Source organism: Leucoraja erinacea, chromosome 5 (assembly GCF_028641065.1).
Source record: "Leucoraja erinacea ecotype New England chromosome 5, Leri_hhj_1, whole genome shotgun sequence".
Taxonomy (NCBI): Eukaryota; Metazoa; Chordata; class Chondrichthyes; order Rajiformes; family Rajidae; genus Leucoraja; species Leucoraja erinaceus.
In genome coordinates, this window is record NC_073381.1 from 73,692,660 (window position 1) to 73,711,970 (window position 19,311).

General features: G+C 41.9%; 1 protein-coding gene across 2 annotated transcripts in view; it reads right to left on the bottom strand.

Moving 5' to 3' along the window:
- Window positions 1-19,311, bottom strand: part of LOC129697402 (zinc finger protein 208-like) — a 34,499-nt gene that overhangs the window by 11,687 nt on the left and 3,501 nt on the right. The window lies entirely within an intron of this gene.

The window sequence follows — 19,311 nt, forward strand, 5'->3', positions numbered from 1 at the left end:
GAAGGGAATTGTGTAGGCAGCAAAGTTGACCACTTTTGGCCATCCTGGTGGCTTTTCACATCCAAAGGGAATGAACTCAATTATATTGTCTACATTTTATAACCAAATAGTTTAAAACCAGTTCTACTTGTTTGTTGATCACACCTGAATTACAACATCATTCACAAACTGGTAGAAGAAAAGTCTCGACCCGAAACGTCGCCTATTCCTTCTCTCCATAGATGCTGCCTCACCTGCTGAGTTTCTCCAACATTTTTTGTCTACCTTTGATTTTTCCAGCATCTGCAGTTCTTTCTTAATCATTCACGAACTGCCTGTTATTCCTCATTAACTTGTTTTTGAGCCATCCTCAAAGTCCCCGAGCTTGTTAGCAGCCTATTGTTTACAAGAGTCAAGGGCCTGTCCCACTTTCACAACCTAATTCACGACCTCTGCCGAGTTTGCCTTTGACTCATACCCGCAGCATGGCGTCACAAGGTCATAGGTAGGTCGTGGTGCTAGTCGTAGGTACTCGTGGCATCAAGTAGGTCGGGGCGTTTTTTCTAGCATGATGAAAAATGCCCACGAGTAAAAAAGGTCGTGAATTAGGTCGTGAAAGTGGGACAGACCCTTTAATTAGTCACTTTATTAACGCTTTTGCCAACTAGCCTATATTTTCTTAAGGGTTTTTGAACACGCTAGAGGCAGGAAACATGTTCCCGATGTTGGGGGAGTCCAGAATCGGGGCCACTGTTGAAGAATAAGGGGTAAGCCATTTAAAACAGAGACGAGGGAACACTTCTTCACACAGAGAGCTGTGAGTCTGTGCAATTCTCTGCCTCAGAGGCCGGTTCTCTGGATACTTTCAAGAGCTAGATAGGGCTCTTAAAGAAAGCGGAGTTAGGGGATATAGGGAGAAGGCAGGAACGGGGTACTGATTAGGGACGATCAGCCATGATCACATTGAATGGCCGTGTTGGCTCGAAGGGCCAAATGGCCTATTCCTGCACCTATTGTCTATTCACATGACAAACTGCCCATCATTAGAACATAGAACAGTACAGAACAGGAACCTCTACCTGCATCTGATCCATATCCTTCCATTCCCTGCATATCCCTCCATTCCCTGAATATCCATGTGCCTATACAAAAGCTTCTTAAATACCACAATAGTATCTGCAACCACCACCACTCCTGATAAAACAACACCCAACATTCTTCATTCATTTTAGATGGTCACTAAACAACATTCACATTTGCTTCCTCTACATAGTTTAACTTTAAATTGCATTGGCCTTTTCAGCTACAACCTCTTAATTTTTTTTATTTTAACCATAATTCCAATGTCTTCCAAACAAATGTTCATGTTGTTGAGGTAGGTCGCAGGTGCGATTCAGTTGGCAACAGTTTTATCTGCAAGTTCGAGTTGTACACTGGAGACTTCAGCTGTCAAATGCATGGAACAGACATCCATTCAAGGGGTAGCTGTAAACATCATCAAGAGTACACTCTTCTGCAAAGTATTTAAAGTGATCAGATTTTTTGTTCTGGGGACAATAGCATAGAACCAAAATCACTGCAATTGATTAGGGCAATTGTGTGAGCGGATTTCTGATCTTATGGTAAAGCACACTACAACAGCAAGTGAAAATGCAAACCCATGTCAAATTGTGAACTTAATTTACAAGTTGGTGTTAGAAATAAAATGGGTCCATTCCTGATCATTCACCCAGATGCTTAAATTTAGGCAAAGTAAATCAGTGATCCTGACTTGACTTACTTGCAAGTGACTGTACATATTCTTCTCAGTTGACTTTAGACCATAAAAGATATTCAATTGGAAATGCTTCTTCACCAGTTCAGAGTAAACAATGAAGGAAGCATTACGCGTACACATGAAAAATTCCATAGGCAAGGACAACTAGTTATATAAAAACAATGGTGAAAGTCTAATTTTTGCCTCATTAACCAAAAATCTAGCGCTTGCAAGCTCTTTTATAAGGTCTCAGGCCTTTACTTCAACCACATCTTGTCTGATGCATTCCAACTAGTGGCCTTTGAAATAGACAATAGATGCAGGATTAGGCCATTCGACCCTTCGAGCCAGCACCACCATTCACTGTGATCATGGCTGATCATCCACATTCAGTACCCCGTTCCTGCTCAAATGTAACAATCCCCTCCACTACAAAATGGAAATGATAACTGCCCAACCTTAATTTCTATTTTTAGTTGTCAATTTGACGGAGGTGATTAACCCTTTAAAGGTAAATCATCAATTTCAGTTCTGGATGTTGTATTTTTCTTCAAACACTTAATTCCTGGGCCTAATAACATTGAGTGAGGGAGAGGAAGAGATGATATCAGGAAGTTTAAAGATAGACACAAAATGCTGGAGTAACTCAGCAGGACAGGCAGCATTTCTGGAGAGAAGAAATGCGTGGCGTTTCGGGGCGAGACCCTTCAGACGGAATGGTGTCAGATTAGGAAAAGGGGACCTGGGCGTGCTTGTACATCAGTTACTGAAAGTAAGCATTCAGGTACAGCAGGCAGTGAAGAAAGTTAATGGCATGTTGGCCTTCATTGCGAGAGGATGTGAATTTAGGAGCAAGGAGGTCCTACTGCAGTTGTACAGGGCCCTGAGACCATACCTGATGTATTGTGTGCAATTTTGGTCTCCTAATTTGAGGAAGGTCTGAAGAAGGGTCTTGACCCAAAAGGTCAGCCAATCCTTCTCTCCCGAGATGCTGCCTGTCCTGCTGAGTTATTTCAGCATCAGTACCCCGTTCCTGCTTTTTCCCTCGTTTCCCGTGATTCTGTTCCACATTTTAAGAAGGGAGGGAGAGAGAAAACGGAGAATTACAGACCAGTTAGTCTAACATCGGTAGTGGGGAAACTGCTAGAGTCAGTTATTAAAGATGGGATAGCAGCACATTTGGAAAGTGGTGAAATCATTGGACAAAGTCAGCATGGATTTATGAAAGGTAAATCATGTCTGACGAATCTTACAGAATTTTTTGAGGATGTAACTAGTAGCGTGGATAGGGGAGAACCAGTGGATGTGGTGTATCTGGACTTCCAGAAGGCTTTCGACAAGGTCCCACATAAGAGATTAGTATACAAACTTAAAGCACACGGCATTGGGGGTTCAGTATTGATGTGGATAGAGAACTGGCTGGCAAACAGGAAGCAAAGAGTAGGAATAAACAGGTCCTTTTCACAATGGCAGGCAGTGACTAGTGGGGTACCGCAAGGCTCAGTGCTGGGACCCCAGCTATTTACAATATATATTAATGATCTGGATGAGGGAATTGAAGGCAATATCTCCAAGTTTGCGGATGACACTAAGCTGGGGGGCAGTGTTAGCTGTGAGGAGGATGCTAGGAGACTGCAAGGTGACTTGGATAGGCTGGGTGAGTGGGCAAAAGTTTGGCAGATGCAGTATAATGTGGATAAATGTGAGGTTATCCATTTTGGTGGCAAAAACAGGAAAGCAGACTATTATCTAAAGGTGGCCGACTAGGAAAAGGGGAGATGCAACGAGACCTGGGTGTCATGGTACACCAGTCATTGAAAGTAGGCATGCAGGTGCAGCAGGCAGTGAAGAAAGCGAATGGTATGTTAGCTTTCATAGCAAAAGGATTTGAGTATAGGAGCAGGGAGGTTCTACTGCAGTTGTACAGGGTCTTGGTGAGACCACACCTGGAGTATTGCGTACAGTTTTGGTCTCCAAATCTGAGGAAGGACATATTGCCATAGAGGGAGTGCAGAGAAGGTTCACCAGACTGATTTCCTGGGATGTCAGGACTGTCTTATGAAGAAAGACTGGATAGAGTTGGTTTATACACTCTAGAATTTAGAAGATTGAGAGGGGATATTATAGAAACTTACAAAATTCTTAAGGGGGTTGGACAGGCTAGATGCAGGAAGATTGTTCCCGATGTTAGGGAAGTCCAGGACAAGGGGTCACAGCTTAAGGATAAGGGGAAATCCTTTAAAACTGAGATAAGAACTTTTTTCACACAGAGAGTGGTGAATCTCTGGAATTCTCTGCCACAGAGGGTAGTCGAGGCCAGTTCATTGGCTATATTTAAGAGGGAGTTAGATGTGGCCCTTGTGGCTAAGGGGATCAGAGGGTATGGAGAGAAGGCAGGTACGGGATACCGAGTTGGATGATCAGCCATGATCATATTGAATGGCGGTGCAGGCTCGAAGGGCCGAATGGCCTACTCCTGCACCTAATTTCTATGTTTCTATGTTAGCCCCAAGAGCCAAATTGAACTCTCTTGAAAACATCCATTACCTTCTGTTATCATGACAGTCTGATCAATGTTTTTGTTACCTTTAGTGGAATATTCAAATGCTTTCTTCATGCAAATGTATCCAAAACTCTGCTGGCATTGAACAGATTACTTGTTAAGTCATAAAAATGAGAGAGAATAGGCTGGCACAGTGGCAGAGTTGCTGCCTTACAACGCCAGAGACCTGGGTTCGATACTGACTATTGGTGCTGTCTGTACCGAGTTTGTATGTTCTCCCCGTGACCATGTGAGTTTTCTCCAGGTGCTCTGGTTTCCTCTCACTCCAAAGACATACAGGTTTGTAGGTTAATTTGCTTCAGTAAATTGAAAAACTGTCCCTAGAGTCAGTTAGTATACGGGACAATTGCTCGTCAGCGTGGACTCGGTGGGCTGAAGGGCCTGTTTCACCCCTGTATCTCTAAAGTCTGAAGGTTATTAACGGGGAATTCAGAATGCTTCAAGAACTAGTATAGGCCAATCATTGTATGGCCTCCTTCCATACCTTACGGAATTATGGAAAAAACAGTCATTGTTCAATGAAATTTGTTGGGGTGGGGAAAGTGGGTGTTTATGTAATAAGAATCAAAATTTTAAGGACGGATGCGTCAAATAACCAAGGCTAATGGAATGTGGTAATTATATCTCAAGGATTAGAACTAAAGTGGGCAGAAGTTCTGCAATACAAAATTGATTTTTTTTTTTAAAAGAGCTGCAGTTCTGTGTATTACACTCCATGATGGATGTATTGACCTTTGAGAGTACGCCTTAATTTCTGGAGAACAATATCAACCTTAAGGTTAAATTATGAGGGACAATTCATAATACATTCATATTGCCCCAGAGATTTGCTGCTTCTTTTTCTAGAAATTATATTGCACTGATAGGATAAGTCAAGAAAATATTCCTGCTAGTTTGGTAGTCAAGGAAAAAAAAAAAATAAAACAAATTAAAGTTAGCCTTTTGACACAGAAATTGTACGGTTTAGAACACTCTTCATAAAGGTCAGATATTGCTTGACTAGTCGCTAAATTTTAAAACTTAAAATTGATAGGTTTTGTTCATGAAAAAAAAAAGTTAAGGGTAATGGGCATGTCCCACTAAGGCGACATTTCAGGCGACTGCAGGAGACTATGCAGTCGCGACATGTTCGCAGGTGGTTGCCGGGGAGTCGCCTTCATGGTCGTGAGGAGTTCCTGCATTGTGGGAACTAGTCGCGGCCTCATTATGGTCGCCGTGAATATTTCAACATGTTGAAAAATTAGCGGCGACTAGAATGAAGCCGCCATGGAGAGTAGCGAGAATTCTCGTGCCGTAGGTGGGTCGCCAGGAGGTCCTGGTGGGTTTCCAGGAGGTTGAAGGTTCTCGAAGGTTGTAGCCGGTGCTGACCGGTGAATTTCACTGGCTTATTGGGGGAAAAACATAGGCAGTAGTTTACAGAACCAAGGATGACCGACCGGTAATGTTAAATGTTCGCAGAGCTTCACAGCCGTGTATCTCTGGCTTCTTAAAAGTTGTCTCCACTCCTTCTCCCCCCTCCTCTTTTAAAGGACTTACCGTCCACTGTGCTTTAGCCGTCTTAATTACAGCACCAACCTTCCTGTTCATCGCGGTGTGCGTCTATCACATTGGCTTTGCACCGTGTGAATTTCACTCAGACAGGTGTGTGTGCGTGTGTGCTCGTGTGCGTGTACGTTCGTGTGCGTGTACGTTCGTGTGTGTGCTCGTGTGCGTTCAACTCTGATAGTTGCCGTTCCAGTTGCCAGTTTTTCGGGCAACTTGACAGTCGCTGGCAGTCACCTGGAAAATCGCATAAGTGGGACAGGTGCATAAAGATGCTAAACCAGATTATCAAAGTACCGTCAAAGGTCAGTCTTAATCTCATTGAATGGTGCAAAAGATTCAAGGCCCTAAGCAGCCCTTAATTCTTAACAAGTGAATATCCCTCATCTACTCTTGACTTTTACTACTGCTGACCATTCCACAACGTTCATCAAGTAATACTGAGGTCCAAGTAAATACTTTTATTTCTCTTTATCCAAATTGATTCCTCTGCAACTGTAGAAATATCAAGCTAATTGTCTTGTAATTGCCCAGATCAGCTGTTTCCCTTTTCATATACTGGCATTACATTGGACACTCTCCAATTTTTCCAACATCTCGGTGCTCTCAATCGAGCGCCAATACCATGTCAAGTCGAGTTTATTTGTCACATACGCATATGAGATGTGCAGTGAAATGAAAAGTGGCAATGCTTGCGGATTATGCAAAAAAAAAAATTGGAGATTGTGCAAAAAATAAACATGATAACCTACAAATTCTCTGCTTATTTAAATTAATTAATTCAAGCTCAATATTGTATTCCAGTCCCAACCAATTTAACATAATGAATGGCAGACTGAGTTGACATACCTATAAGAGGTGCTACCTCAAAATGGCAGCCAATATCAAAGACCCACACCATGCTGGCCACACTCTCATTTCACTCCTGGGAAGCTGGTGGAGCAGTTTGACAAAACAGTGATCACCAGGTTCATGAAGAGCTTCTTCTCAACCACCATTGAGCTTTTGAATACCACAAAACAACCATGATGTTGCATGGACTGTCTTTTATTATACTAAGGACTTTGGGATTTTTGCACTGGTTTGAATTTTATTAATTTGAAGTTTTATGTTTATTATTATATTATTTAAGGGTATTGAGTTTACAGGCCAGTTATGCTGCTGCAAATAAGGATTTGATTGTTCCATCGTCGGTACACAAGGCAATTAAATACTCTACTCTTGTTGTGAACAGAGTGGACATTTAAACAGGACGGTCCTTGGGCAGGCCAGATAGATTGCACTAATGAAGTAACCAATTCTTCCAAAGATCCTCTGAACACCCAAAAATGAGTTGAATGGCATCCAGTCCCCCAAAGTACACAAAACAAAGCTTCCTTCATTCAGAATGGTGGGATACATTCACAACTTACAATGCGGTTTGTTCGATGAAGCAAAAGGAGCATTGCTTACAATGAAGCCAGTTCTTCCCTGCCCCAGGGATGTGGGTCCCACCCTACTTGTATGAATTTTCCACAATGATATCGTATACAATGGCAAAATCACAGATATTTTTCCCTGTTGAATCAGCATTCCTGTGCCAAAGATGTTATGTAACTTTATATATAATGGAGGCAGGGAGGGAATGCAGCTTCAGCTTTCTGCTATGCAAACTATTTTTATATTAGCATCAGAATTTTAACCATCATTATTCAGTTTCCACCAGCTTTTCCTTCTGGAACTGAGAAAATGCAATAGTATTTAACTAACATACAAAATAATCAAAGAGTGACAATAAGATGCAAGTAGTAACTCAGCAGTTCAGGCAGCACCTCTGGAGAAAAGGAATATGTGACCTTTTGGGTCGAGACCCTTCTTCATTCTGAAGAAGGGTTTTGACCCAAAATGTCATCTATTCCTTTTCTCGATGAGTTACTTCATCTTTTTCTGTCTATCTTCGGTTTAAACCAGCATCTGTAGTTCCTTCGTACACAATAAGATGCAAGGCTTGGATGTTAATTTAAACATTTGTCTACGAGGCCAATAAATAATCCATGGATGTTAGCCCAGTCCATCATACAAACCAGACTCCCCACCACTGACTCCATCTACGCTTCATGATAATTTAGAAAAGCAGCTAGCATTATCAAAGGCTTGTCCCACACCATCAGGCAAAAGATACAGAAGCTTGAAACTGCGTACCACCAGACTCAGGAACAGCTTCTTTCTCCTTTATCAGGCTGAACGGTCCTTCCATAAGCTAGGATATTGTCCGATTCATCTATAGCTGTACTATTCATCTCTAGCTCTAGTTGCACAGAGCACTAGTGAGACCACACCTGGAGTATTGTGTGCAGTTTTGGTCCCCTAATTTGAGGAAGGACATTCTTGCTATTGAGGGAGTGCAGCGTAGGTTTACAAGCTTAATTCCCGGGATGGTGGGACTGTCATATGCTGAGAGAATAGAGCAGCTGGGCTTGTACACTCTGGAGTTTAGAAGGATGAGAGGATATCTCATTGAAACATATACGATTGTTAAAGGCTTGGACACGCTAGAGGCAGGAAACATGTTCCTGATGTTGGGGGAGTCCAGAACCAGGGGCCACAGTTTAAGAATAAGGAGCAAGTAATTTAGAACGGACACGAGGAAACATTTTTTCTCACAGAGAGTGGTGAGTCTGTGGAATTCTCTGCCTCGGAGGGCGGCGGGGGCAGGTTCTGTGGATGCTTTCAAGAGAGAGCTAGATAGGGGTCTTAAAATAGGGGTCAGGGGTTATGGGGAGAAGGCAGGAAAGGGGTACTGATTGGGGATGATCAGCCATGATCACACTGAATGGCGGTGCTGGCTCGAAGGGCCGAATGGCCTACTCCTGCACCTATTGTCTATTGTGGGCATTGGACTTTTGTCCATACATCTGGTTACGCCAATGCTAAGAACTTAATTCCCCACTCTAACTACTCAATTGCTCTACCCATTTGTTTTTGGTTACACAGCCCATGATGTTCACAGAGTCTTTAAACTCCAGCTCTTGTCCCAGCGTCAGGTTACCCTTCAAGACCAGCTGTTCTGCCCTATTGTATTTAGTCATCCTCCGACAACTGCGGAAATAAAATTGTACACCGTTTAGCCAACGTCATCACAAGAATACTTTCACTTCCTTTATTATCTCTTTTGTGTATAGTGCTCATCTGATTAAAATATGTAAATATCTTGAATATGCAAGTTCTAGGAGCAGAATTAGGCCATTTGGTCCATCAAATCTACTCCGCCATTGAATCATGGCTGATCTATCTTTTCCCCTCAACCCCATTCTCCTGCTTTCGCCCCAATAACCGCTAACAGCTTACTAATGAAGAATCTGTCAATCTCCACCTTAAAAATATCCATTGACTTGGCCTCCATGATAAGGCTGAATGTTTTTCCATCCACAGCCATCTTCACATATTCAAAATAGATAGTCAACTAAAATGGCAAATGACATTCTGCCTTTTATGTACAAAAGAAGAGGTCACGTGTGGTGCAGAAATTGAGCCCCTGTCAATAAAGCCCTCAATGATTCATTGGAAAGTGTTTGTTTTAAAAAATATCAACCGACAGATTTGAATTCACACAAACTTTATCATCCTGTTCCATTGACTAAGCTTTACAATTTATATGATCATCAACATGCAAGTGAAACAACATCTGCAGTGCTACAGACATTAAGGACAAGCTTATCGTAAATAGGATGCATGCAAGTACAATACTGTAGCTTTTCATATAACAATAGAGGCGATATTTACACACAAGATCTTAGTTATGGTTGAACCAAGAAAGAACAATACAAACACCAAGGTGGATGACGTTAAAGTGGAATTGTAGGAAGTAGTTAAACTCATGGAAGGTAGAAGAGGTCAAAGTAAAACAATGAACTTCAGTCACAACTATGCGAGAAGTTGCCAACAGCCTTGTTTCGATGTTATGGATGTAACAAAAACACGACTGAAACAGGAGACAATGGGAAGATTGTGTATTCAATGATATCAAAAGGAAAGGGCAGGTAAAAGGAAAGCAATGGTATAAGAATTGGGGAAGGGAGCATATTAAGATAAACATTTGGGTGCAATAACATGTTTGCAAAGCACAGAGGTTGATTCGTGGATTAAATAAATGGTGCACTGTTGCCCAGTAGACCAGGAGCTTAGTACCCTATCCCTCGGATAGCTAAATGCAGTGCTGACACACTGAAAGTGGAGACAGATTTCATTAATATCTCTTTACAGTGAGAGGTGGCTCATGAGATATGAGAAGTAATTCAAGGACGGCACAGTGGCGCAGTTGCTGCCTTACAGCGCCAAAGACCTGGGTTTGATCCTGACCACGGGTGCTGTCGGTATAGAGTTTGTATGTTCTCTTCATGACTTGCATGGGTTTCCTCCCACACTACAAAGACGTGCAGGTTTGTAGGTTAATTGGCTTTGGTGAAATTGTGAATCGATCGTAGTATGTGTGGGATAGTGTTGGTGTGCGGGGGATCACTGGTCGGCGCAGACTCATTGGGCCAAAGGGTCTGTTTCCGCACTGTATCTCTAAACTAAACGTAAAGTAAATCACGAGTAAGTGATTGACCCCACTTCTATTCAAGCAGATAGCAAGCTCCATTAGATTCTGAGATTGTACCTTTCCCTGGGATTGCAAATGATGGGCCTGGTCATTTTGCCATGCAATATTCTATTCAGTTGGACTTGGCTGCACTATCTGTCTTTTATAGAAAGATTTCTGTGGAAAAACAACTTTGACCAAAAGTCCATCAGACATTGATCAGATCAGAAAGTTCAAATTAACTTTCAGGGGAAGAACACAACTCCTGTGGAATAGTTTCCTAAGCAGTTTGTCAAAGCCATGGGCAGAATGTCTCTTTGCCACAAGAAGCACTAAAACTGCATTTGGCTGGTAGGTGGAGGGAGCCTCCCTTGTCAGATTCTTTCTGCATGGATAGTCTCACTCCCAACGCCTGCTGTCCTTGAGGTGGCCACAATAAAGAGACAATCATCCACCTCCGTGCATTTGAAAAGGTCCAATACAGGATGCAAGGAGTTTGTTGAAGTTGATCCCAAACTGTTCAGAATAGAGAACACTAATCTACAGGCTATTAGAGACTAAAGTCAGCTGGTACTAGAAGATCAACAATGCGTGAAGGAAGTTTAGATTAGAGATAAAGCATGGAAACAGGCCCATCAGCCCACTAAGTCTGTGCCGACCAGCGATCCCCACACATTAACACCATCCTCCATACACTAGGGACAAATTACGATTCTACCAAGCCAATTAACCTACACGTCTTTGGAGTGTGGAAGGAAACCAGAGATCCTGGAGAAAGCCCACGAGGGTCAAGAGGAGAACATACATACTCCGTACAGAAAAGGACCTGTAATCAGGATCAAACCCGGGTCTCTGGCGTTGCAAGGCAGCAACTCTACTGCTGCACCACCATGCGGACCCTAAAAAAAGCATTTTGATCTGTCCAAAACTTGGTCTTCCAGCAAAGTGAGATGTCTGCAAACAAATACAGCTTACTGGCCTTTTACAGGCTACAGGACTACATGCTAAGGGGTGCACTGAAGCTTGGTGCAGCCAACACAAGGGGCTTTGAGAACATGGACTGCACTCGAGCATCCTGCCACTACAGCACAGAAGAGCTCGGTCGTGTGCAACAACCTCTCAAATCCTTTGTGGGTTTATTGCTGAAAGAGGAAATAAGAGCAGCTTTAATGTATTGTAAAGATGCAGTGTTTTAATGGCAGAATTAATGTATTGATTTGATGACATCATGAATGTAAAGAATCCTTAGCCCCACGTTCCCCTCCCTTTTCATCTGTGCTTGAATTGCCTCATATTGTGTTTTGAATTGAATTCTGTCTTTAATTTGTGTACTAGTCATGTCTCTACTATTTATTTCATTTCACTTACGTTTTTCCTCTACTTGCTAAATTTTTGTAAGGTGTCCTTGAGACTCTTGAAAGGCGCCCATAAATAAAATTTATTATTATTAAAGATGTACAGACATTATTTAAATCATGTACAAGAAATCCAATCAAGTTTATTTTTCCCAAATTGCAACAGCATAATTGAAGTGTACATCACATTCTAATATTCTTTATTATGTACACTGTGTATCGTCTTTCTACTGACTAGTTTGCACGCAAAAGCTTTTCATTGTACCTCGGCACATCTGACAATAAACTAAACTAATACTGGAGCACAATATAAAAAGACACGAGCCATGACATTTTTCAAACCAAGGATAAGTTATTAATGCTAAAATCTCCATTCCTGCCGCTCTGTGGCCTTCACCCTGCTACAATTATGTCAACTTCATCCAGTGAAGATTGAATTATAGATATGATTCCTGTATTTCACTGTATTTCTTTGAGAGCAAAATGAGATTTCAAGATTTTACCTTCCTACTCATCTTGCTAAAGACTTCTTGTCTTGGTTATTGGTCATTGTGGAGAAATTCCCCCGAGATTCCCACACCACCCCCGCCTCCAGAGGATGTGTATTCATTTTTAATTTAAAAAAAAATATTCAGAACCATTTTGTCATCTTTCATCTAATCTAGTAGCAACAAATGCAGCCGTTCAAATCAACATCAAGCAGTAATTTTCCTATCAAATGTCTGATGCACGTTAAAATCACAAGCATACAAACACTTACGCACACATGAAAATCACTATGTTGCATTGAAATTCACACAATACGACACATCAAAAGTGTTTGAAAGTTTATCAAAAGACATTCAGCTGATTGCAACATCGTTACATGTTTACTCAAGGAACTGCAGATTCCGGTTTACCAAAAAAAGACAAAGTGCTGGAGTAACTCAGTGGGTCAGACAGCATCATTGAAGTACAACATGATGTCAAGAAAAATTAATCTCATCTGCCATATGGTTGTGAAGAGGATGTTTCTAGTCCAGGGAGAGTTTTGGGCCAAAGGGCACGGCCTCAGAATTAGAAAAATGTGCCTTTAGAACAGAGATGAGGAGGAGTTAAAAGGCCTGTCCCACTAGGCGATTTTTTCAGGGACTGCCGGCATCATTGATTGACGTACCAGGTCACCGAAAAATTTGCGGCGTGATGACGTATTGACGCGCAGTGTTTTTTCAAGTGTCGCAACATTTTTTTGTCGCCGTTGGATTTTGAAATGTTCAAAACCTTTTGGCGACCATGATATGATGCCGGCAGTCACCCCAAAAAAATCATCAAGTTGGACAGGCCCTTTACTTTAACCAGAGGGTCATGTATCTGTGGAATTCTTTGTCACAAACAGTCATTGGGTAAAATGGAGGTTGATACGTTCTTGATTAGTAAGAGCTTCAGTTATAGGGATGAGGCAAACAAATGGGGTTGAGAGGGGAAAAATAGATCAGCCACGATCAAATGGCAGAGCAGGCTCGTCAGGCCAAATGGCCCAATTCCACTCCTGTCGTCTCTGCCCCTTTGTCAGGGAAAATGGCTCGAGTTTAGTTTTCATATCGTAGGAGTGCAGAATACAGTGAAGACATTCCAAATGACAAGAGTCTAACTTACACAGTTTGATCTCTACAAACTTGGTAAAGTATTAATGAACTAAATCTTGGTGTTATTTGCTCAATACTGCCACTGTTTTACGTCATAGCACTGATCCTGATTATTAACTTTCCTAAATAAAAGTCTGGATTTCCTTACCTTGGTTTTTAAACAAAATAATTGTGTTAGACGGACATTGCATGCTGCTGTGGGGATAAATAGCACCATGGAGTCACACTGTGGGTTGACAGAACGTTGGTTAGGCTGCACTTGGAAAATTGCATGCAGTTCTGGTCGCTCCATTACAGGGTGTGGAGGCTTTGGCGGGGGCGTAGAAAAGATTCACCAGAATGCTGACTAGATGAAAGGGTATTAGCAATACGGAGAGCATGGACAAGCTTGGGTTGTTTTCTCTGCAGTGCCAAAGAGAGACCTGATAGATGTCAAATCATGTGAGGCATGGATAGGGTGGACAGCAAGAACCTTTTTTCACAGGGTGGAAATGTCAAAAACTAGAGAGCATAGCTAAGGTGAGATGGGAACAATTTAACGGAGATGTCCGAAACAAAAATGTTTTTTTAGTAACAGTGTGGCTGTCTGGGTTGGTAGTGGAGTCAGATGTAATAGGCATTTACAAGTCTTTTAGAGAGGCACATGAATTTGCAGGGATTGCACTATATGGATCGTGTGCAGACAGAGGAGATTAGTTCATCTTGGCATTACATTCAACATCGTCATGAGGGCTGGTTCCTGTGCAGTATTCTTCTATGTAAACACTAAAACAAAATCTATTTTGCACATTCAGACACAAGGGATTGCTAGAATCTCGAGCAAAAAACAAACTGCTGGAGGAACTCAGAGGGTCAGGCAGCATCTTTTCCCTCCACAGATGCTGCCTGGCCTGCTGATTTCCTCCAGTAGTTTGTTTTCCACTCCATTTTGTATATGATTTTTGATGTTACTGAACTTCCCTTTTACTGTATTGTTATACCATAAATTTAGATGCTGGCAAGTTTTAGCCTGTGCAAAACGATTAAAAAACACTCAAATTCCTGGTTAAAATGTCAAGCATGTATTAATGCAGACTGCAGCTCGCAACAAATTTCCTGCAGCCTGCCACTGCTTTCACCATTATATCGCATGATCTGTGATATTTTATTACTTGCGAACCAGATTAATTGACATTGTGCTCCTGAATCCAAGTTATCAATGCAAATTACCAGCTAAACCTCAGCATCAATTCTTGAAACAGTTTATTCAATATATCTGTCCACCCTGCTATGCCTTTTCCAATGAATGCTGCTTACCAATTTTTTTATTCATTTCCTGGTCACTGTGAATTGTTGGCATTTTACACTGGCATAGCAGTCCAATTACCATCACATTTATTTAAATGACATGTAATTGCTGCATGTAATAATAATTCCACATGCAAGTCTGTGAACTGCTTATAAATGCAATACAAGAGTGTCAGAGGCTGAGAAGAGACCCGATGGAAGTTCATAACATTTATAAATAGGGTAGATAAAATCTTTTGCCCAGGGTAGAAATATCAAATACTAGACAACGCAAGTGGAGTAAAGTTGAAAGACACCTGGGAAAAGTTATGATTTTTCTACTCAGCAGGACAGGCAGCATCTCTGGAGAGAAGGAATGGGTAACGTTTCACATGAAGAAGGGTCTCGACCTGAAACGTCACCCATTCCTTCTCTTCAAAAGGAGTATTGCTCGGTGACAATATTCACAGCATTGAAGTGTGACAAGGAGCACTGGCAAGTGGCTGAACCAGTAAAGGGCAGGGGTAAGGCAGGGTTGCCCACGCTCCTGTCATGTTAGTGTGCTGCTTAGAACCCAAAAGAGAGGTGTCATTGCCAGGTAGTGAGGGCACACAGATTAAAACCTCAGTGTACATGGACAATGCCACCCTCTGCTGCTCTGATCCACAGTAGGACCGCAGATTGATCGGCACCTGCGACCACTCTGAGTTAGCATCGGGAATCAATGTCAACTGCAAATAGAGCGAGTCTATGCTCTTCAGCAACTGGCCCAACCGATCTCCCATCCCCTTCTCCATCAGTTCTGACTACCTGAAGGTGTTGGGGATCTGGTTCAGAGTGGCCGAAGCGTGCAACAAGAATTGCTAGAGTAGATCACAAAGGTCAAGCAAAAATTGATACTGTAGAAACAGTGCTCCCTCTCAATAGCCAGGAAATACTTGGTGTGAGGAACTCTTGGTGTTACCGTCCTCGACACAGGAGTTGCCTGTCCCCCGCTCTGCCTTGGCAATCATCCAAGCCATCTTCTAGTTTATCTGGGGATCAAAGATGATGTAGGTCCAATGGGTTACGGTGCAGAAATCGGCAGACAATGGGGCAAAGGTGTGCCCAACATCGCCTTCACCATGATGGGCACCTTTGTGTGTGGCTGCATCAAGGCTGTGTGTAGAGCAAAAGCACATGGGCACTAAGTGTCATTACGTGAAATTCTAGCTGTCATCTGTGTTGAAGGATGGGCCTGTCACCATTGCCAAGCAATGTGGCAGTCACCTGAACAACGCCGCACCACCTGTCCTTTGTGGAAAAGTTCTTCACCTTTGACCACAAGTCCATCAGACAGTGGTCATCAAGGACAAGCACGCTGCCACAGAGACAGCTACTATGGAGAAGAGAGGGCTGCCCATCATTTCGCAGAGTATGGATTTGCAAAGAGGGTCTGGAGAATGATGCAAAGATCCTGGTCATGGTTCATCCTGAGCAGCTCTGTAATGGAGGACTGTGACTTATCGGCTGTCCCCAGGGACACATTCAGAGACGGACATCAAATGCTGCTGGAAGGTCATCAACTCGGTTGAAAGACTCTCTTTGGTTTGCCTGAAAATTGTTCGCTTCCCAGCAGAGCAAGATGTCCGTCAGGGAATGTCGCCGGACTAGTATCATCAGTTTCAAAGCACAGCAAGGCAAAGTACAGCTGGATTCAAATAAAAAGGAACTGCAGATGCTGATTTATACCAAAGAAAGACAAAATGCTGGAGCAACTTTACAGGTCAGGCAGTATCTCTACAGAACATGTATAGATTATGTTTTCTGTATGTTTGTTCATTCCCTGCACATATACTGTCTAACCCACTGAGTTACTCCAGCACTGTGTGTCATTTACTGCTAAATTGTGATAAATGATTACTTGATAAGTTGAGCCAAGTGAACGATAAGAGCATCATTCTTAGACCAGACTAATTTCCCAATGCAGGAGATTAATTCACACATCCACAAATAACTAAAAGCATGTGAAGAAATAATTTAAGGAAAGCTAATCTTCATCTGAAGTGGCTAATAATCAAAAGTGAACTCAAATAGCCTTGACAAAACTCAATGTGGATATGAATGATCAGCATTGGGCATTGAAAGTTACAAAATATACCAATTTTACAATGTTACCAAGAAAATTTACCACAACAAAGAAATCAGGATTTAAAGGGTTACATTATGACAGGTTGCATAAACTTGACATATATTCCCTTGTGTTTTGAAGATTTAGTTGTGATCAAATTATGGGCTTTGAAATGATAAACAGGAACAGCTGATTCATGGATGCCTTTTCCTCCACAAACCAAGTCAACGTAATCTTAAAAGTAGGAGCAACAAGACGAGTGCCACCAGGAGACTCCTTGTACCTTCTGAAGAGTCCACCAGGGACTATACTGGTGGTTGGACAATTTTTACATTTATCAAGCCAATTAACCTACAAACCTGTATGTCTTTGAAGTGTGGGAGGAAACCGAAGATCTCGGAGAAAACCCATGCAGATCACGGGGAGAATGTACAAACTCCGTACAGACAGCACCCATAGTCGGGATCGAACCTGGGTCTCCGGCACTGCATTTTGCTGTAAGGCAGCAACTCTACACTTTCTTGCACACAAAGAGTGGTGTATTCTGGAGTCCCTTCCTGTGAACAACTGCAGTTTAATTACTGGAGACATAAACAAGGAACCATAGATGCTGGGATCTGGAGGATCAGGCAGCGTCTGTAGAGGGAATAAACAGGCAATGTTTTGGGCCAGACCCTGATCAGATTAGGTATTAAAGCATTTGTAGAGAAACAGACAAACAGTGGATTAATGGTATTAATAAATATCAAAAAACAAAATTCAAGAATCCAAATAGATTTATACTAGGTGCTTATGTTAAACATTACACTTCTGACAGCCTAATTAAGAGCAAAAAATGTGGACAATTAGAAGAAAAAAATTTAAGTGAACCAAAGGCACTTGTTTGGAAAGAGTAAAAGCACCATTGTTACCCAGATGAAAATCAGTCCCACCCATTCATTGAAGACTCTGGAGAGCTGTTTGAACCAAAAATAAAAGTTTCAAATCTTGGACCCTGTGCCACATTCAGCCAACTTAAATTCATGCAATAAAATCCATGTTACCATTTTTAAAAATCTTACCAATGATAGTCCATTTCACCGATTCTCCCCCCCTCCCCACTAATTTTCTACTTAAGAATTTCTCCAAGATATTCAAAACTCAGTTGCCTACAAAATTAGTAGGTCTTGTGACTTTAAGCATACTCTGATATTCACCAAGATCAGGGCTGATCTTATATCTCAGCTCTATTTTCCCCACACTATCCACATATGCCTTGATTCACTTTTTTATCCAGAAATCTATCATTCTCCAGGATAGAGAATGCCAACTATTCATTAGCACTAAGTAAAGAAACATCTAAATGCCACATCTCAACAAGTTCAAAAATAAAATCTGAAGAAGGACCCAGACCCACAACATCACTTATCCACGTTCTCCAGGGATGCTGCCTGACTCACTGAGTTACTCCCGCACTGTGTCTTTCCCCTCCCCCCCACCCCTACATCCTAAATAGGTTGTCCCATATCAAAGGCTGTCACGTTTTGTTCTAGAATATTGTTGCAGAAGAAACAGCCTCCCTGTGTCCATACTGATGAGCCCTGTAAGAATATTATACATTTTAATGTGATCACCTCATATTGCACTGATCTCCAGAAAATACACCCAGTCTATTCAAATCTCTTCTCATGTGATACATCAGCATCCCATTAATCAGGTTGTCAAGTCTTCACTGCACCCCTGCTCTGCCAAATGCATTCTCTTTTTCAGTAAGGAGACTAAAACCGTACAGTGTACATACTCCCAGTGTGTGCTCTCAGCAAACATGTTCTCATCTGTACTGAAATAATCTCATATTGAAAGTCTAACCACAATTAGCATTACTAATTCCTGGTTGCACCAACATATTACCAGTGACCTGCCCCCCTCATTCACCAATATATTAATGAAACATCCCATCCTCATATGTAACTGTAAGTTTACTATTCATTATAACTTTTCTCAATTCCTTCACAATCAGTTAGATTTCCCTCTCACCTCCTCCCCACCACCACTGCAGCTACGCAACAGCCAAGGAACTGCAGATGCTGATTTACTTCAAAGATAGACACAACAATTAATAGGTGACGTTTCGGGTCGAGACCCTTCTTCAGACGAATTGTCTGTACTGATCTCAGCTGAAGCAATCAATGCAAATCATAATTTCATATGCTGGGATCTGGAGGATCAGGCAGCGTCTGTGCTTTCTATGCTTTCACATATCCCTAACTCAGGTAGAAGGCCTTAGCCATTTCCAGATTTCCCCCCTTAAATAAAAATAACAGAAGTTTTAAAAGCGTTTGAAGAACACTTATTAGGTTACTGAACCACAAAAGCCAAACCAGCTTTAAACCTCAACAACTCAGCTTCGACCCACATTGAACCTGAATAGGCCTCTATCAGTGACATCAGGTAAAACAAAAAGCGATGCAAACAAGGTTAAAAAAAATAACAGCAGGTGCAGACGAGCCACGCTTTAAAAGTGACGGTCGAGAATGGAAAACATTTCATCTCAACCCGATTTACAAGGCTCGCT